At 44.5% G+C, this 21,843-nt stretch overlaps 1 protein-coding gene across 1 annotated transcript in view; it reads left to right on the plus strand.

The window, feature by feature from the left end:
• The window catches only part of rin3 (Ras and Rab interactor 3), a 166,493-nt gene that overhangs the window by 14,953 nt on the left and 129,697 nt on the right, over nucleotides 1-21,843 (plus strand). The gene's annotated exons all lie outside the window — the stretch shown is intronic.

A 21,843-nucleotide genomic window follows, 5' to 3' on the forward strand; every position in this document is an offset into this window, starting at 1 on the left:
TGATTATCAATATTTGAGATGCTTTTAGTGTCTTCTACTGTGAAGACTGATACAAAGTCTCTGCCATTTCTCTGTTTCCCATTATTAATTTCCGAGTCTCATCCTCTAAGGGACCAATGTTTACTTTAGCTACTCTCTTCCTTTTTTATATACTTGTAGAAGCTTTCACTGTCTGTTTTTATATTCCTTGCTAATTTACTCTCGCAAACTATTTTTTTTCTTTATTACTTTTTTGGTTGTCCTTTGTTGGTTTCTAAAAATTTCCCAATCCTCTGACCTTCCATTATTTTTCGCAACTTTGTTTTCAATTTGAGACCATCCTTTAGCTGTTCTATGGATAGTTCTTTCTTAGGCAGCTCTCTGTATAGCAATTCAATGGGCCGCTCCCTCTATGATGGTTCAATGAGCCACTCTCTGTATAGTAGTTCAATGGGTCGCTCTCTATATGATGGTTCAATGGGCTGCTCTCTGTATGGTAGTTCAATGGACTGCTCCCTGTATGGTGGTTCATAGGCAGCACTCTATATGGTAGTTTAGCTGCATTGATGTCATTTTTATTTAATTTTTCGCACACGCTCATGTCAGATACTACATTTGTGTCTTCTTCTTCTTTGGCGGTCCCTCAAATCAAGGATGACTTGCTTCCATGCCAAAAAGGAATGAGTTCAATGAAGGACATAATATTCCAGGTCCTAAACTGATGATGTGGACAATTACAATAATCTATATTTTGATTTCAGTGTATTCAGAATTTGATAGAGATAGTGGGTGTTACTAGTGGTGAGGAAGTGTGATTGCTATTTTGACCATTAATAAATATTAAACGAAGGAGCACTTACTCTTGCAACAGTTAAAGTAGGTTTGCCCATTTTTCAGATCGAGTCTGACTTGGTTTGATAATATTAACAGGATAGTAGATACAGTATATGTGCCCCTCTAGATAAGGTTTTCTTCAAAAAGAAAGCCACCATAATAAGAGAGGGAATGCAGCAAAGTTTTAATAAGTCATTTTCTCCATGTAGAAATTAATCTGCGATAACTCTGAGTAACTGTAATATGCGATACAGGAAGGAAATATAAAGATTAGCTAGCAATTTGTGTAAATAGAAAATAATGGAAATTGAAAGTTTAATCAAAGAATTGAAATAAATTGTTATCTCTGAGAGGAAAATCCAGTAATCCAGGTTTAATCCCCATTCTCTGCTGAATTAGCTGATTTTGGTCAGAATGAGTACCTCATTTGGCATCAGAGCTAACTGCTTAGGCCATGTTTCCCACTCCTGATTGCAATCCACTGACCTGTGTGTGTTGACATGAGGACTTGGCTATGATGTTTCCTGCTGTTGCAAAGCCTGTTGCGACTTATCGCCAAGGCTCACACATGAATAATGGCCACTTGGGAGAGAACACACTAGTGCAAAATATACATTTGTTTAGTATCAAGTTGTTAATTTGTGTGATGCACAATGGTTATGTGATTTAATGAGGAGGAATGGCCACATAGCCAATCAATTACTAAAATACCCTGTACCTCCTGAGTGACCGAGGTGTAATATGGGGCAAGAGTTTCATCGTTTTTTGCAAGCTTAACGGCCACTTAACGTCCATTTTAACTGCTGAAATGACGTATAACGCCCGTATATTGCCCTTTTAGCCACAAAATGGAAACTGACGGGCATTTTTTGGAAACTTATCGCCGAGCGTTACTTTCCCCATGCGCGTAACGGCGGGAAAAAATAATACCGCCCGCCCACCTTTTTTTTGTCGTAACGATCACATTTGCTGAAACTAGCGTCCATGAGGTCGCCCAGTGTCACTTTCACCACTTCGCACACATATTGCCCACAATATCGCTCGCCCAAAATAACGTCCTGAAAAAGTGGAACTAACCGTAACAATCACAGCGTTATGGACGCCATGTTCTACATCACATGTCGCATCCTTTAAAAGGCTGCTGTGCTTCAACCTCGGGGGAGTTTGGATGTACTCTGGTGGTCGTTGGAATTGATGTGAACATCTGTACAAACATCTTGACCATTCTGTGACCGATTGGAATTTAATAGGTGTATTTGTCGGGACATTCATTGTTTGTGACCAATTGGTGGAAAACAGAGAGCTACTGCAATGGGGCCTGCCCTTTCTCACCCTCTCTTCATGACCAATTACATGCAGCAGGCTCAAGATGGCCGAAGGTATGCTCCACAGAATTATGTGCCCAGTGTAAGACGTGCCAGACTGATGAGGAGGACCAGATGTTACACCCCACTCCCGCAAGTACAGGGAGAAGCAATATTACCTCGATTTGCACGACACCATCTGCCTTCAGAGACTGCGCTTCCACAAAGAGGTTATCACTAAGGTATGCCAGCTGATAAGGGGAGATCTGCAGCCTGCCAGCACCATCAGTACCTCACTGTCCGTTGAGGTCAAAGTCACTGCGGCACTGTCGTTCTATGCTTCGGGTTCTTTTCAGGCCACAGCTGGAGACATTTGCGGACTTTCTCAGCATGCCAGACATTGCTGCATTAGACAGGTCACTGAAGCCCTGTACACATGCAAGAGGGACTTGATCAGCTTTCCCTATGACCAGGGAGGCAGAGAGTGAGACGGCTCAAGGATTCTTTAGAATTGCAAACTTTCCCAAGGTGCAGGGAGCAATAGACTGTACACGCAACGCGAGGCGGGCACCTTTTCAGGATGCAGAGATTTTCAGGAAATGCAAGAGATTCCACTCCCTGAATATTTAACGCGTTGTCGACCACCAGCAAATTATAATGGCAGTGAATGCTAAATTTTCATAGCAGCATCCTGCGTGAGAGCACTGTATCTGACTTGTTTAACAATCAGCCACAAGGTCAATGTTGGATGCTTGGTGACAAAGGATATGGCCTCGCCACCTAGCTGATGACCTCGCTGCGTGACACCCACACCGAAGCCGAGAGGCGATACACCAAGAGCCACAGAGCCACTCACAATATCATGGAGAAAACCATTGGAGTGCTTAAGCAGCGCTTTCGATGCCTGGACCACTAAGGAGGTGAGCTCCAATACCATCCTGAGCAGGTAGCTCAATTCGTGGTGGTGTGCTCCATGCTGCACAACTTGGCTATCAGGAGGGGACAAGAATTGTCTGATGAGTTTGACAGACCACCTCACCAGAGAGAGGAAACATTGAAATATAGAAAATAGGTGTAGGAGTAGGCCATTCGGCCCTTCGAGCCTGCACCACCATTCAATATGATCATGGCTCATCATGCAACTACAGTACCCCATTCCTGCTTTCTCTCCATATCCTTTGATCCCTTTAGCTATAAGGGCCATATCTAACACCCTTTTGAATATATCCAATGAACTGGCGTCAACAATTCTCTGTGGTAGAGAATGCCACAGGTTCAAAATTCTCTGAGTGAAGAAGTTTCTCCTCATCTCGGTCCTAAATGGTTTACCCCTTATCCTTTGACTGTAAACCTTGGTTCTGGACTTCCTCAACAACAGGAACATTCTTCCTACATCTAACCTGTCCAATCCCATCAGAATTTTATATATTTCTATGAGATCCCCTCTCATTCTTCTAAATTCCAGTGAATATAAGTATAGTCAATCCAGTCTTTCTTCATATGTCAGTCCTGCCATCCCGGGAATCAGTCTGGTGAACCTTCGCTGCACTCCCTCAGAATGTCCTTCCTCAGATTAGGAGACCAAAACTGTACACAATATTCAAGGTGTGGCCTCACCAAGGCCCTGCATAACTGCAGTAAGACCTCCCTGCTCCTATACTCAAATCCTCTCGCAATGAAGGCCAACATGCCATTTGCCTTCTTCACCGCCTGCTGCACCTGCATGCCAACTTTCAATGACTGATGTACCATGACACTCAGGTCTCGTTGCACCTCCCCTTTTCCTAATCTATCACCATTCAGATAATATTCTGCCTTTCTGTTTTTGCCACCAAAGTGGATAACCTCACATTTATCTACATTAAACTGCATCTACCATGCATTTGCCCACTCACATAACCTGTCCAAGTCACCCTGCAGCCTTTTTGCATCCTCCTCACAGCTCACACTGCTACCCAGCTTAGTTCATCTGAAAACTTGGAGATATTACATTCAATTCGTTTGTCCAAATCATTAATGTATATTGTAAATAGCGGTACCCCACTAGTCACTGCCTGCCATTCTGAAAAGGTCCCATTTATCCTACTCTTTGTTTCCTGTCTGCCAAAGAGTTCTCTATCCATGTCAATACATTATCCCCAATACCATGTGCTTTAATTTTGCACACTAATCTCTTGTGTGGGACCTTGTCAAAAGCCTTTTGAAAGTCCAAATGCACCACATCCACTGTTTCTCCCTTGCACACTCTACTCGTTACATCCTCAAAAAATTCTAGCAGATTTGTCAAGCATGATTTCCCTTTCATAAATCCATGCTGAATTGGACCGATCCTGTCACTGCTTTCCAAATACGCTGCTTTAATAATTGATTCCTACATTTTCCCCACTACCGATGTCAGGCTCACCGGTCTATAATTCCCTGTTTTCTCTCTCACTCCTTTTTTAAAAAATGGGGTTACATTAGCTACCATCCAATCCATAGGAACTGTTCCAGAGTCTATAGAATGTTGGAAAATGACCAACCATTATTTCTAGGGCCACTTCCTTAAGTACTCTGGGATGCAGACTATCAGACCCGGGGGATTTATTGGCCTTCAATCCCATCAATTTCCCTAACACAATTTCCTGACATGAAAACTGACTGCCAAAGCTTCTAAAGATATGTGAAGAGAAAAAGATTAGTGAAGACAAACGTAGGTCCCTTGCAGTCAGAATCAGGTGAATTTATAATGGGGAACAAAGAAATGGCAGACCAATTGAACAAATACTTTGGTTCTGTCTTCATGAAGGAATCCACAAATAACCTTCCGGAAAAACTAGGGGACCGAGGGTCTAGTGAGAAGGAAGAACTGAAGGAAATCCTTATTAGTCAGGAAATTGTGTTAGGGAAATTGATAGAATTAAAGGCCGATAAATCCCCAGGGCCTGATAGGCTGCATTCCAGAGTACTTAAGGAAGTGTGCCTAGAAATAGTGGATGCATTGGTGATCACTTTCCAGCAGTCTATCAACTCGGGATCAGTTTTTATAGACTGGAGGGTAGCTAATGTAACATGACTTTTTAAGAAAGGAGGGAGAGAGAAAATGGGTAATTATAGATCGGTTAGCCTGACATCAGTAGTGGGGAAAATGTTGGAATCAATTATTAAAGATGAAATAACAGTGTATTTGGAAAGCAGTAACAGATTAGTCCAAGTCAGCATGGATTTATGAAAGGGAAATCATGCTTGACAAATCTTCTAGAATTCTTTGAGGATGTAACTCGTAGAGTGGACAAGGGAGAACCAGTGGATGTGGTGTATTTGGACTTTCAAAAGGCTTTTGACAAGGTCCCACCCAAGAGATTGGTGTGCAAAATTAAAGCACATGGTATTGGGGGTAATGTACTGGCGTGGATAGAGAACTGGTTGACAGACAGGAAACAGAGAGTTGGGATAAACAGGTCCTTTTCAGAATGGCAGGCAGTGACTAGTGGGGTGCCGCAGGGCTCAGTGCTGGGACCCCAGCTATTGACAATATACATCAATGATTTAGATGAAGGAATTGAGTGTAATATCTCCAAGTTTGCAGATGACACTAAGCTGGGTGGCGGTGTGAGTTATGAGGAGAATGCTAAGAGGCTGCAGGGTGACTTGGACAGGTTAAGTGAGTGGGCAAATGCATGGCAGATGCAGTATAATGTGGATAAATGTGAGGTTATCCACTTTGGTGGCAAAAACACGAAGGCAGAATATTATCTGAATGGTGATAGATTAGGAAAAGGGGAGGTGCAACGAGACCTGGGTGTCATGGTACATCAGTCATTGAAAGTTGGCATGCAGGTACAGCAGGCGGTGAAGAAGGCAAATGGCATGTTGCCCTTCATAGCTAGGGGATTTGAGTATAGGAGCAGGGAGGTCTTACTGCAGTTGTACAGGACCTTGTGAGGCCTCATCTGGAATATTGGGCCCAAGTTTCCACACGATAAAAAACGGGCGCCCCTCCGAGCTGGGCGCCCGTTTTTCGTACCTAAAATGGCGCCTAAAAAAAACCGCGCTATTCTGGAGCGCCTTGCAGCTCCATGTCTGCCTGGCGCGGCGTGCAGGGGGCGGAGCCTACTACTCGCGCCGATTTTGTAAGTGAGAGGGGCGGGTACCATTTAAATTAGTTTTTTTCCTGCCGGCAACCCTGCGTGTGCGCGTTGGAGCGTTCGCGCACGCGCAGTATGAAGGAAACATTGGCACTCAGCCATTTTTGTAGTTCTTTGTAGCTGTTTAATTTTTGAACATTTTTTAATAAAAGCACATTGCCATCAGCACATCAGCACTGAGGCTTCCTGCAGCCTTCTCACTGTCTCCTTCCCGCCCGCCGTCTGGAATGGCTTCCTCCCCCCCCCCCTCCCCCCCCCGCTGCGTTCGGTCGATCGGGCCCACACTCCCACCCGCCCGCCGTCTGGAACAGCTTCCTCCCCCCCCCGCTGCGTTCGGTCGATCGGTCCCGCACTCCCACACTCCCGCCCGCCCGCTGTCGGGAACGGCTTCCTCCTCCCCCCCTGCCGTCGGGAACGAACGAACGAACTTGTGAGGCTGGCTGAAGCACTTTCACACAGGTGGGAACATGGTTTATTTAATCTTTTCTTTGCTTATAAATGTTTATTCAGGTTGGATTTATTTGTATAATATTTGTAGAAGTATAAATAAGGATTTATTGTAGAATTTAATGACTTCCCTTCCCCCCCCCCCACCTCGTTCCGGACGCCTAATTTGTAACCTGCGCCTGATTTTTTAATGTGTAGAACAGGTTTTTTCAGTTCTACAAAAATCTTCACTTGCTCCATTCTAAGTTAGTTTGGAGTACGTTTTCACTGTGGAAACTTTGAAATCAGGCGTCAGTGGCCGGACACGCCCCCTTTTGAAGAATAAATTCTGTTCCAAAGTAGAACTGTTCTACCTGACTAGAACTGCAGAAAAAAAAATGTGGAGAATTGCGATTTCTAAGATAGTCCGTTCTCCACCAGTTGCTCCTAAAAATCAGGCACAAATCACGTGGAAACTTGGGCCCATTGTATTTAGTTTTGGTCTCCTAATCTGAGGAAGGACGTTCTTGCTATTGAGGGAGTGCAGCGAAGGTTCACCAGACTGATTCCTGGGATAGCAGGACTGACATATGAGGAGAGACTCGATCAACTGGGCCTGTATTCACTGGAGTTTAGAAGGATGAGAGGGGATCTCATAGAAACATATAAAATTCTGACGGGACTGGACAGGTTAGCTGCAGGAAGAATGTTCCCGATGTTGGGGAAGTCCAGAACCAGGAGACACAGTCTAAGGATAAGGGGTAAGCCATTTAGGACCGAGATGAGGAGAAACTTCTTCACTCAGAGAGTTGGTAACCTGTGGAATTCTCTGCCGCAGAGAGTTGTTGATGCCAGTTCATTGGATATATTCAAGAGGGAGTTAGATATGGCCCTTACGGTTAAAGGGATCAAGGGGTATGGAGAGAAAGCAGGAAAGGGGTACTGAGGTGATGATCAGCCATGATCTTATTGATTGTTGGTGCAGGCTCAAAGGGCCAAATGGCCTACTCCTGCACCTATTTTCTATGTTTCTATGTTTCTAATAAGGATTTCCTTCAGTTCCTCCTTCTCGCTAGACCCTCTGTCCCCTAGTATTTCCGGTAGTTATTTGTGTCTTCCTCAGTGAGGACAGAACCAAAGTATTTGTCCAATTGGTCTGCCATTTCTTTGTTCCCCATTATAAATTCACCTGAATCTGACTGCAAGGGACCTACATTTGTCTTCACTAATTGTTGTCTCTTCGTGTACATATAGAAGCTTCTGCAGTCAGTTTTTATGTTCCCTGCAAACTTACTCTCGTATGCTATTTTCCCCCTCCTAATTAAATCCTTTGTCCTTCTCTGCTGAATTCTAAATTTCTCAAAGTCCTCAGGTTTGTTGCTTTTTCTGGCCAACTTATATGCCTCTTCCTTGGATTTAACACTATTCCTAATTTCCCTTGTTAGCCACGGTTGAGCCACCTTCCCCTTTTAGTTTTATGCCAGACAGGGATATAGAATTGTTGAACTTCATCCATGTGATCTTTAAATGTCTGCCATTGCCTATCCACCATCATCCCTTTTAATATCATTTGCCAGTCTATCCTAGCCAATTCATGTCTCATACCATCGAAGTTACCTTTCTTTAAGTTCAAGTACCCTCGTCTCTGAATTAACTGTGTCACTCTCCATCTTAATGAAGAATTCTACCATATTATGGTCACTCTTCCCCAAGGGGCCTGCAATACAAAATTGCCAATTAATCCTCTCTCATTGCACAAGACCCAATCTAGGATGGCCTGCTCTCTAGTTGGTTCCTCGACATATTGGTCTAGAAAACCATCTCTTATACACTCCAGGAAATCCTCCTCCACAGTATTGCTACCAGTTTGGTTAGCTCAATCTATATGTAGATTAAAGTCACCCTTAATAACTGCTGTACCTTTATTGCACGCATCCCTAATTTCCTGTTTGATGCCATCCCCAACCTCCCTACTACTGTTTGGTGGTCTGTACACAACCGCCACTAGCATTTTCTGTCCTTTGGTGTTCCACAGCTCCACCCATACAGATTCGACATCATCCAAGCTAATGTACTTCCTTACTATTACATTAATCTCCTCTTTAATCAGTAACACTACCCCACCTCCTTTTTTTTTTGTGTATCCTTCCTGAATATTGAAAACCCCTGGATGTTGGTCACTCTGGAGCCATGTCTCCGTAATCCTAATTACATCACATCCGTTAACAGCGTAGTTAATTCATCCACCTTATTATGAATGCTCCTCGCGTTGAGACTCAGAGCCTTCAGGCTTGTTTTTTTAACACTCTTTGTCCTTTTAGAATTATGATGTAATATGGCCCTTTTTGATTTTTGCCTTTGATTTCTCTGCTCTCCACCTTTCCTTATCTCCTTTCTACCTTTTACTTCTGCCCCCATATTACTTCCATCTGTCTCCCTGCATAGATTCCCATCCCTCTGCCGTATTAATTTAAACCCTCCCCAACAGCACTAGCAAACACTCCCCCCAGGACATTGGTTCTTTTCCTGTCTAGGTGCAGACCGTCCAGTTTGTACTGGTCCCACCTCCCCCAGAACCGGTTCCAATGTCCCAGGAATTTGAATCCCTCCCTCTTGCACCATTCCTCAAGCCATGAATTCATCTTAACTATCCTGCTATTTCTACTCTGACTAGCAATTGCACTAGTAGCAATCCTGAGATTTCTACCTTTGACATCTTGCTCCTCGCTCCCTAAATTCAGCTTGTAGGACCTCATCCCGTTTTTTACCTATATCATTGGTACCTATATGCACCACGACAACTGGCTGTTCACCCTCCCCCTCCAGAATGCGCTGCAGCTGCTCCAAGACATCTTTGACCCTTGCACCAGGGAGGCAACATCCCATCCTGGAGTCTCGATTGCGGCCGCAAAAACGCCTATCTATTCCCCTTACAATAGAATCCCCTACCACTATAGCTCTCCCACTCTTTTTTCTGCCCTCCTGTGCAGCAGAGCCACCCATGGTGCCATGAACTTGGCTGCTGCTGCCTTCCCCTGTTGGGCCATCTCCCCCAACAGTACCCAAAACGGTATATCTGTTTTGATGGGGGATGACCGCAGGGGACCCCTGCACTACCTTCCTTCCACTGCTCTGTCTGATGGTCATCCATTTCCTATCTACCAGAGTAACCTTTACCTGCAATGTGACCAACTCACTAAACATGCTATTCATGACATCCTCAGCATCGCGGATGCTCCAGAGTGAATCCATGCGCTGCTCCAGAGTGAATCCATGCGCTGCTCCAGTGCCGCAATGCAGTCTGTCAGGAGCTGCAGCTAGATGCCCTCCCTGACTTCCCACATAGCACAGGAGGAGCATGGCATGGGTCTGGGTTCTCCTGCCATGATTTAACTCTGAAATTAACTTAATTGGATAACAATGTCAAAGGTTACCTACTGATAAGGAAATAAATAGAAAAGGAAAAAGATTAAATACTCCCCAATCCATCAGCCAATCACTTACCCGCTTGGCTGTGATGTCACCCTTCGATTTCTTTCTACTTCTTTGTTTTACCTTCGGCCTCTGCATATGCTAGCCCCCAACGATCTGCTGCCGCTCCGACTCACTGTCACGTTTATCCTCCTGTGCCGCCAGCTCTCACAATGCTGGCCCCCAATGAAGAGGAGGATGAGGAGGCCCACACAATCAGGTTGACGCTGAAGCCATGCCCCCAACCCCTGTAGACCGCACGTGAGGGCCCGTGGTGGCATGATAACTGCAAGAGCCTTACGTCAGGATCTCATCAATGAGTGCTTTGCCTGAAAGAACGTTAGTATTATTTACAAGGCTGACATACTGCTGGGTGTGCAGGTCATACATCAATGGTGGGCATCACCTTGATGACAGTTAAAGTTTAAGTTGATTGAAGTTAGATGATGGTGATTCCTTTGATGTTAAGGAATCACCATCATGTAACGGCGCAGCTATCTGAGCCAATGCGCAACAAGGTTTTGTTAAATAAAAAACATTTAAACCGAACAGTTGTCTGAAATCATCAGTATTTCTGTAAAAAACAATTCTTCCCCCCGCCTCCCCGCTTCTCCTCCCCACCTCTACCCCTTCCCCTTCCCCTCCTGGCTCCAAGCCGCCTGGCTGAGGAGCTCCTCAGGTGATGCTTCATTGCAGGGGGCGGGTGGATGACGGCTGAACCACTGCTTGGATGGATACGGGAGAGGACGGTCTCGAGGTGGAAACGTGCTCCGAGCCAGGCACAAGATGTTGCTGCTGGCTCTCATATCTGGTTGGCAATGGGAGCTGTGGCACCTTGGGATGCAGTGCGGTGCTCCGGGACTACTGGGAGCCCTCTGCCACCAGTGTTCCTGGCTTCGAGCTCCAGGACCTCCTCCATCTCTTTTTGCTGCTGGTGAATCTCCCTTGCGCCTCCCACAATAGCCAAACAAGCACACACCACAGCCACACATGCCTTCAGTCCCTCTCAGCTCCCTCTCTCTCTGTCTCCTCTTCTGTGCTTGTCATGATGCTTGACCTCCTGAATCGCGGAAATCAAGCCATGCCATTGCTAAGGACGGCGACACTTTACGGCAGAAGGTCAGCGAGATTTAACGCTACCGCCCATTTCATATCGTTCGCGGTAACGCCCAATTTCAAAAATAGAGACTAGGTGCTTTGAGAATGGGCGAGAAGCCGGCAATCTGAAAACCCATTTTTACTGCCCACTCTGGAAATAATGCCCATTTTTGGCCGATATGCACAAAAGTGTAAAATCTAGCCCATGGTCTTTAATCATGGTTTGAACATCTTTCAGAACCTCCGCCCAGTCGGAGGTAAGGGACTAAAGATTAAGGGGCTGAAATTCTGGGGGCCAAGGGGGACGGAAGAACAATGCATTCAGTTCAGAGGGGCCGCAATTTGGGAAGGAACCTTGATCCGCTGGGACTCCATCTTCCATAATTTACCTCAGGCTTCCCGATTAGCAGGAAGGAGGCTGAGTTTTCTGCTCACCCCCTCTTTCCCAACATCTACAGAAAGCACTGGGATATGCCTGAGCTATTGGGCTACTCTGGACATTCTGCTCATTATCCGCTCCTAAGGCCCAGTGGACTGACGCCAGCTGAGGGCTGCTGTGAGTTCTATACAAGATCTTCCAAAGGCCCCCCAAAATACTTCTCAGCAAAAGAAATTGATCCCATATGGGATGCTCGCCCCAATTATATACATAGCTTTGTCTCCGGAACTCGGGACACAGACATAGGAACAGAAATAGCCCATTCAGCCCCTCAAGCCCGTTCCGCCATTAAGTTAGATCATGGCTGATCTGTATCTTAACTCCATCTACCCAGCTTGTTTCCGTAACCCTTAATACTTTTGCCTAACAAAAATTGATCAATCCCAGTTTTGAAATTTTCAATTGACCTAGCCTCAACAGTACTTTTTGGGGGAGAGAGTTCCAAATTTCCACAACCTTTTGAGTGAAGAAGTGTTTCCTGACATCACCCTTGAATGGCCTAGCTTTAATTTTAGGTTATGCCCGCTTATTCTGGACTCCCACCCCACCCCCCCACCAGTGGAAATAATCTATCTCCATCTACCCTATCAACTCCTTTAGTCATTTAAACACCTTAGTTAAATCACCTCTTAATATTCTATATTCAAGGCGATACAAGCCTAGATAGACTATGCACCCATGTCCTCATAATTTAGCCCAGGTTTCATTCTGAGTGTTTGCCTCCTCTCCTGCAGCTGACTGAGAGCCCTGCTCTGCCACACTTCCGGCAGTGCAAAAGGACCCCAGAAATGTTCCTCAGCTCAACATTGAAATGGTATGATTCCATCATAATTACCTCACATCCAATGTTGGCATTATTAATGTAAATACAATCAAATAATGCTAAAATTCTATCCTTAGCAACAGCACTGAAACTCTGCACCATTGCTAATGAAATGGGATGCTCTAGTTATACACCTCTAAATAGAACACATGGCACTCATTGCGATACTGATGCTATTTAATGACAGTCGAGTCATTCTAACATTAAATTCCGTGTATATGTGATTATGAGATCGGTATGGTAGATTTATTTAGAAGCTTTTGCTTCTTTGTCTCATACCTTTCAGATGAGATGTCTACTCTCTCAAGTGGACATAAAAGATCCCATGGCACTATTTCGAAGGAGAGCAGGGAGTTATCCCTGATGACCTGGCCAATATTTATCTCTCAATCAACATAACAAAAAAACAGATTATCTGGTCATTATCACATTGCTGTTTGTGGGAGCTTGCTGCGCGCAAATTGGCTGCCGCATTTCCTACATTACAACAGTGACTACACTCCAAAAATACTTCATTGGCTGTAAAGCACTTTGAGATGTCCGGTGGTCGTGAAAGGCGTTATATAAATCCAAGTATTTATTTTTACCTTGACAGGGAGTATTTCTATAATGTACTTTGTATCAAAGATAAGTAAGATCACTTTGTGCAGGAGGTGTCTCCAGCTTCAACTACTCGAGCTCCGCGTTTCGGAGCTTGAGCGGCGGCTGGAGTCAATATGGTGCATCGCGAGGCTGAGAGCTCTGTGGATAGCACGATACAGGAGGTGGTCATCCCACAGCTTAAAAGCGTGCAGGCAGATGGGAAGTGGGTAACCACTAGACGAAGTAAGAATGTTAGGCGGATAGTGCAGGAATCCCACCGTGAGTCCGTCTCGCTTTCAAACCGATATTCACTTCTGAGCATTGGTGAGGGCTATGGTGCCTCTGGGGAGTGCAGCCAGAGCCAATTCCAAGGCACCATGGGTGGCTCAGCTGCACAGGGGGAGGGACCAAGAATAAAAGAGCTCTAGTGATAGGGGATTCTATAGTTAGCGGAACAGAGAGGCGTTTCTGCGGCCGCAAACATGACTCCAGAATGGTATGGTGTCTTCCTGGTGCCAGGGTCAAGGATGTCACAGAGCGGAAGCAGGGCATTCTGGGTGGAGAGGGTGAACAGCTAGAGGTCATGGTCCATATTGGGACTAACGACATAGGTAGAAAGAGGGTTGAGGTTCTGCAGGCAGAATTTAAGGAGTTTGGAATTAAAGGGTAGGACCTCAAAGGTAGTAATCTCCGGGTTACTATCGGTGCCACGTGCTAATGAGTACAAAAGTAGAAGGATAGAGAGGATGAACATGTGGCTAGAGAGTTGGTGTAGGAGGGAGGGCTTTACATTCTTGAGGCATTGGGACCGCTTCTGAGGGAGAAGTGACCTGTATAAACCAGACGGGTTGCACCTCAACAGCGGTGGGATCAATATCCTCGCAGGGAATTTTGCTAGTGCTGTTGGGGAGAGTTTAAACTAGCTTGGCAGGGGGATGGGAACCTGAGAACAAATTCAATAAGGAAGGAAGTAAAACAGAAATTGGATAGCAAGAATTTAGAAAGTGAATCTGTAAGACAGAGGAAACAAGGGTTAGTAAGTAGTAATCAAGGAGGTCTTCCTGTGTTAAATGGTATATACTTCAATGCAAGGAGTATAGCGAATAAGGCGGATGAGCTAAGAGCACAGGTAGACGCTTAGGAGTATGACATTATAGCCATTACAGAGACATGGCCGAAAGAGGGGTAGGTTTGGCAGATCAATATTCCTGTTACAGGATATTTAGACAAAACAGAGAGGGGGGTTAAAAGGGGAGGGAGGGTCGCGGTATTGATTAAAGAAACTATTACAGTGGTGAGAAGGGACGATGTATTAGAGAGATCAAATGAGGCCACATGGGTTGAACTGAAAAATAAAAAAGGGGCGATCATACTGCAGGGCGTGTATTATAGACCCCCAAACAGTGGGAGGGAGATAGAGGAGCAAATATGTAGGCAAATTGCTGTGAAGTCCAAAAACCATAGGGTAGTAATAGTGGTGGATTTTAACTATCCAAATATTGATTGGGACAAATATAACGTGAAGGGTATAGAGGGTGCGGAATTCTTAAAATGCATTCAAGAGAATTTTTTAGTCAGTATGTAACAAGTCCAACATGAGAGGGAGCGGTTTTGGATTTCGTTTTGGGGAATGAAACTGGGCAGGTTAGTGGAAGAGCACTTGGGTGCCAATGACCATAATTCAGTCAGATTCAAGTTAATTATGGATAAGGACAAGGATAGATCTGGAATAAAAGTCCCAAATTGGGGAAAAGCTAACTTTGCTAAATTGAAGAGTGATTTGGCCACAGTGGACTGGAAACATCTACTTTTGGGTAAATCAGTATTGGAACAGTGGAAGGCATTCAAGGAGGAGATCTGGAAGGCTCAGGCCAAACATGTGCCCTTAAAGAAAAAGGGTAGGAGTAACAATTCTAGAGCCCCTGGATGTCTAGGCACTTACAAGGGAGGATAAAGAAAAAAAGGGAAGCTTATGTCGTATACTGACGGCTAAATACTACAGAATATTTGCAGGAATATAGAAAGTTAAGAGGTAAAATTAAAAAGGATATTAGGATTGCTAAGAGAAAGCATGAAAAATTGTTGGCAAGTAAAATTAAGGAAAACCCAAAGATGTTCTATCAATATATTAAGACCAAGAGGATAACTAAAGAAAGGATAGGGTCTATTAGAGACCATGAGGGTAATCTTTGTGTGGAGGCAGAAGATGTTGGTCTGGTTCTTAATGAATACTCTGCGTCTGTTTTCACTAAGGAAAGGGGCAATGCAGATACTGCTATCGAGGAGGAATGTGAAATTCTGGTTGAATAAAACATAGTGAGAGAGAAGGTATTAAGGGGTTTAGCAGCTATGAAAGTAGATAAGTCCCCAGGTTCAGATGAAATGCTGTTGAGCGAAGTAAAAGAGGAAATAGCAGAGGCCTTGACCATCATTTTCCAGTCCTCTTTGGATTTGGGCATGGTGCCGGAGGACCGGAGGACTGCTAATGTGGTACCCTTGTTTAAGAAGGGAGAAAGGGATAGGCCGAGTAATCACAGGCCTGTCAGCCTAACCTCAGCGGTGGCAAAATTATTGGAAACAATCCTGAAAGGCAGGATAAATCTACATTTGGAAAGGCAAAGATTAATTAGGGATAGTCAGCACGGATTTGTTAAGGGAAGATCGTGTTTGACTAACCTAATGTAATTTTTCGAGGAAGTAATCAGGAGGGTCGATGAGGGTAGTGCGTACAATGTAGTGTATATGGACTTTAGCAAGGCTTTTGCTAAGGTCCCACATGGTAGACTGGTCATGAAGGTTAAAGCCCATGGGATCCAGGGCAAAGTGACTGGTTGGATCCAAAATTGGCTTAGAGATAGGAAGCAAAGGGTAATGGTTGATGGATGTTTTTGTGACTGGAAGGATGCTTCCAGTGGGGTTCCGCAGAGCTCAGTACTGGGGGCTAGATTTTCCACTTTGGTGCTTCTCGTCCAAATGGGTGTTAATTCTGGCTTGGGCGCTAAAAAAGGGTTTTCAGATCAGCGGCTTCTCGCCCATTCTCAAAGCACGTAGTCTCCATTTTTGAAAATGGGCGTTACCGCGAGTGATCTGAAATGGCCGTTAGCATAACATTTTTTTGACCTTCTGCCGTAAAGTGTCGCCATCCTTAGCAACGGCATGGCAATGCTCGAGTCCCACGATTCAGGAGGTCAAGGGTCACCATGACAAGCGCAGAAGAGGAGACAGAGAGAGAGGGAGCTGAGAGAGACTGAAGGTGTGTATGGCTATGGTGTGTGCTTGTTTGGCTATTGTGGGAGGCACGAGGGAGATTCACCAGCAGCAAAAAGCCTACTAAGCACCACGAACATAGATGGCACCGAGTTTTTGTCCAACAAATAATATATAACATGGAAGGGATGGTGGAGGCCCTGGAGTTGGTAGCCAGGAACACTGGTGGCAGAGGGCTCCCAGTGGTCCCGGAGCACTACACTGCACCTCAAGGTGCCGCGCCCCCATTGCCAACCAGACATGAGAGCCAGGAGCCAACTTCTTGCTTCTGGCTCGAAGCACGTACCCATCTTGGGACCGTCCGTCCTCTCCCGTATCCATCCAAGCAGCGTTTTGGCCGTCATGGTCCCCTGCCCCCCATGAAGCATCGCCTGAGGAGCTCCTCGGCCTGGCGGCTTGGAGTCAGATGGGGAAGGGGAAGGGGTAGAGGTGGGAAGGAGAAATGGAGGGGGGCGGGGGGAAGGGTTGGTTGTTACAGAAATACTGATGATTTCAAACAAATGTTCAGTTTAAATGTTATGTTGGCTGTCATTTCAAGAGGATTTGAGTACAGGAGCAAGGATGTCTTACTCCAGTTATACAGGGCCTTGGTGAGACCATACTGGAGTATTGTGTACAGTTTTGGTCTCCTTACTAAGAAAGGATATACTTGCCATAGAGGGAGTGCAACAAAGGTTCACCAGACTGATTCCTGGGCTGGCAGGACTGACGGATGAGGAGAGATTGGATCGACTGGGCCTGTATTCAGTAGAGTTTAGAAAAATGAGAGGGGATCTCATTGAAACGTATAAAATTCTGACGGGGCTGGATAGACTCGATGCGGGGAGGATGTTTCCCCTGGCTGGGAAGTCTAGAGCAAGGTGTCACAGTCTCAGGATATGGGGTAGGAAATTTAGCACTGAGATGAGGAGAAATTTCTTCACTCAGAGGGTGATGTACCTGTGGAATTCTCTATCACATAAGGCTGTGGAGGCCAAATCACTGAATATATTTAAGAAGGAGATAGATAGATTTCTAGATACAAAAGGCATCAATAGGTATGAGGAGAAAGCAGGAATATGGTGTTCAGCTAGAGGATCAGACATGATCATATTGAATGGCGGTGCAGGCTCGAAGGGCCGAATGGCCTACTACTGCTCCTATTTTCTATGAATAAAAGAAAAACCTGACGAAATTATTTTCTGCGATTTTCCAAAGGCAACGGTTATAAAGTAGGATTGCAGGAATATAGCAAACCCATGAACATTTCTTAACCAAACTGGATGTTTCTCTTCCAGCCGGGACAGTAATTCCGTCCGCAGTGACCCGACTCCATTTTCCACGGTTACGCATGCAGGGTGAGCTCCCAGCGGGATCTCTGCTCTGCAGAGGAAGCCCACCCCTGCGAGGAAAGAAAATATTGTGGGTGCTGCACCAGAAATGGAGGGAGCACTACTAAACGGGGTCGGCACCCATCTAACATACTGCAAAGTTCATGGTTTCATGGCTCTGAATGACCCTTATTGTTTCAAAGGCAATGCTCGGAGAGAAGGAGGAAGCCAAGTCTGTCTCCTCCCTTCCATGGGCTTCTCCTGTCTCCCACCTCAACTGTCTCTCAGCCACTGCCTTTTAGCCCATCTTGCTGTGGGTTGGCAATATTAAAGGCAGGGAAACTGGCCAATGTTCCAAGCCCCAGCCCCCTCGCCGTCATTTAAACATGGCAGGCGGCCAGCACCCCTTTGCAAGTTGGGCCGGGGGTTGGGGGGGTGCAGGAGGGCGGTAGATTTAGGGGCAGTGATACAGTGCCCCACTGCTCTGTGACTGCCTGAAAGCAGGCAGATTTTCAGAGGAAAATTCCAGGTCGCAGGAAGACAGCAAAACATTTGGTGAAGAAATCATTCTGCCGCCCCTAAACGGTTCCAAATGTGAAGCTAAAGGAATCCTCCTCACACTGTATGGCAGACGTTTAGTTGCAGGTGCAGAGCTGCCAGGCTGAAGGGGAAAGGTCTTTGCTGTTAAATGTCTTTCCCTTTGTTTGTTCAGATGGCCCAATTGAGCCAAAGACTTGAACTAACAGGCTTTGCACAAAAAAGACACACCGATAGACTGATGAGCTTCTGTTTGAGGTAGTAGGTGATTGATGGTTATTAGTTTTTGAGACCAGCCAGATGGACTGCAGAGTCTTTTCCAGTTTCTCTTACTACCTATGTGAGTGCTGTCAATTCCATTTATATAAATGACTCAATCTTCACATAGCTGACAGCAGCATAGAAACCATCTTTGCTTTTTGGGTGTGCAGTCGACTGGTGGAAGAATAACATCCTCTTTCTTCACACTAAGCCCACTGAGGCGCTAAACGTGCAGAAGAAATTACCTCTGTGTTCCTGCGTGCTTCCAATGGGCCACTGGGGGACTGGCAGCAGATTGAAATGTAAGAAGTGGTGGGAGTGATACCGGGAGCCTCTTTTAGCATATCGCTCTCCCTGGACTCATCAAGTTGTTAAGTAAAATGTCCCTTATTAGTGTCACTAGCTTGTTTAACTCACCCTGCAGGTAATTGTCAGGAGATAGAACAGTGCATAATACATGACATGCTATAATAATTACTGTCGGCTGTGGCTCAGTTGGTAGCTCCCTCTGAGTCAGAAGGTTGTGGGTTCAAGTCCCACTCCAGGGACTTCAACACTTAAATCTAAGCTGACGCTCCAGTGCAGTGCTGAGGGAGCCCTGCACTGTTGGAGGTTCCGTCTTTCAGATGAGATGTTAAACTGAGACCCTGTCTGCTCTCTCAGATGGACGTAAAAGATCCAATGACAATATTTTGAAGAAGTGCAAGGGAGTTATCCCTGGAGTCCTGGCCAATATTTATCTCTCAATCAACATCACTAAAATCAGATTATCTGGTCATTATTACATTGCAGGTTGTGGGATCTTGCTGTGTGCAAAATTGGCTGCCGCGTTTCCTACATTACAACAGTGACTGCACTTCGAAAGTACTTCATTGGCCTGAGTTTGTGAAAGGCGCTATATAAATGCAAGGCTGTCTTTTTATAGCCTTTGAAACCCTAAAAATAATACAGCATCAGCAATAAGAAAGACTGGGGTGTAAGTGAAAATCTCTCACTGGAATTTGGGACAAATATTCTGCCTCAGTAGAATCATTTTTGGAAAGATCTTTTGGACAAAGATTTAGAATCAAAAATGTTGTTATATAATTGATACAAAAGGAATAGAATAATAATCATGACATAATAAATGATAAGACATATTCAGGCATCTGTCACCCTTGTACTATAATAATTCAGAGTTAACATTTTTAACAGGGAAAACAGGACATAATATTCCCAAAAATTATTTGATTAAATTAGTGTCTTTTACATTATAAATAGAGGTGCATAGTTTCTTGACTAAAGGGGTCAAGCATGGCCTTATTCAAAGCAATTCTATTATATTGAGCAGGCTGTTTCTTCAGCCTTATACTCGAACTCACACACTGCTCTTCACTACTTCCTGCCTTCACCTAACTCACTAGTGCTGTCACAAAACTCAGAATATTATATAGTAGAGTTAATGGAATGGGTGGCCCCGGTTACAAACATAACCACAACCAGCCCTTTTATTTTATGATGCTTGAGAATGCTAAATTGCAGTATTATCTAAACATTTTACATGACTGCCTCTTATCAAAATAATGTTCTTTCATAGACTGCTCTAATTTCAATTTTACCTGACTGGAGAACCTCCTCTTATCAAACAACTGCCATAAAACTATGAACCCACACCAAATCTACCGGCCTCATTACTGGGGAATCACTAACAACACCCATTATGCCAGAGCATTATCAGTCCAGAATTGCCTATGGTTAGTTTGCCTCTTCTGTTCACTGTCGAATACTGTACATGATACACTTAAGGAATTATTTTGTATCCACTCAAAACACACAGACACACCATCCTGTGACATTTTTCACAAGTATATGTGAAGACATATTGATGCAGATAGACAATATTTAGTCTGGCATACTGGAATAGACATACTCAGCACAGGATCAAAGAGACACACGCTAGCAAGATAAACAGAGCCACAAAACACACACACACAGTAAAACACACACGACACAGAGAAATAGACACACAGCACAGTAAAACACATACACACACACACACACACACAGTAACACATGCACACACACAAACACACACACACACACAGTAACACACACAGAAACACAAACACACACACACAGTAAAACACGCACACACAAACACACACACACACACAGTAAAACACACACACACACACATACAGAAACACACACACACAGTAAAACACACACTCACAGTAAAACACATATACACACACAGTAACACACATGCACACACAGTAACAAGCACACACACACACACAGTAACAAACACACACCCACAAATACACACACACACAGTAACACACGCACACTCACACTCACACACAGTAACACACATACACAGTAACACACATACACACACAGTAACAAACACACACACAGTAAAATACACACACATAAACACACACACACAGCATGCACATACACATAGAAACACACACATGGTAAAACACACACACAGTAACACACACATACACACACAGTAAAACACACACACACACAGTAACACACAGTAACACACACACACAGAGAAACATACACACACACAGTAACACACACAGAAGCACACACACTCAATAAAACACACACACACACACACACACACACAGTAACACACACACACAGTAACACACACAGTAACACAAACACATACACACACTGTAACACACACATAAACACACACACTCAATAAAACACACTCACACACACACAGACACATACACACATACAGTAACACACACAGAAACACACACAATCAATAAAACACACACACACACAGAGACACATATACACACAGTACAACAACACACACACACACACAGTAACACATGCACACACACACAGAAACACACACACACAGAAACACACACACAGTAAAACACACACACAGAAAAACTCACACATACACCCCCTTAGCTCACAGACATAAAGTAAAGCAGATAGAACACAAAACCAGGATCAGACATACACAAACAGACAAAGGGACCCACAGCCAAAATGTTACAGATTTTAATCTTCCAGTGCACAATTGATGCTTTGTAAAATGCTATAATAAACAACATTTTATTCACATTAACATGCTACTACAATTTTATCTAGACTGCTCTAAGAATGGTTTTTAAATAGTAGCAAGGATCACACAGTGATTGTCTCAGACTTCTCTCTGTTTGAGTCTAACACTGCATGCAGCTGCCACAGCTTTCCATAATTTCTGAAATACAAAAATAATAATCAGCAGGGATTTATTTTATATTTATCGGGGTAAGAATAGTTATGGAAAAGGACAAGGAGCATTCAAGCATAAAACTACATAACCCTATTTTATACTTTTCCATATTTTAAGGAGAAGTATGGGATACTTTACTTT

This window comes from Pristiophorus japonicus, chromosome 4, assembly GCF_044704955.1.
Source record: "Pristiophorus japonicus isolate sPriJap1 chromosome 4, sPriJap1.hap1, whole genome shotgun sequence".
Lineage (NCBI taxonomy): Eukaryota > Metazoa > Chordata > Chondrichthyes > Pristiophoridae > Pristiophorus > Pristiophorus japonicus.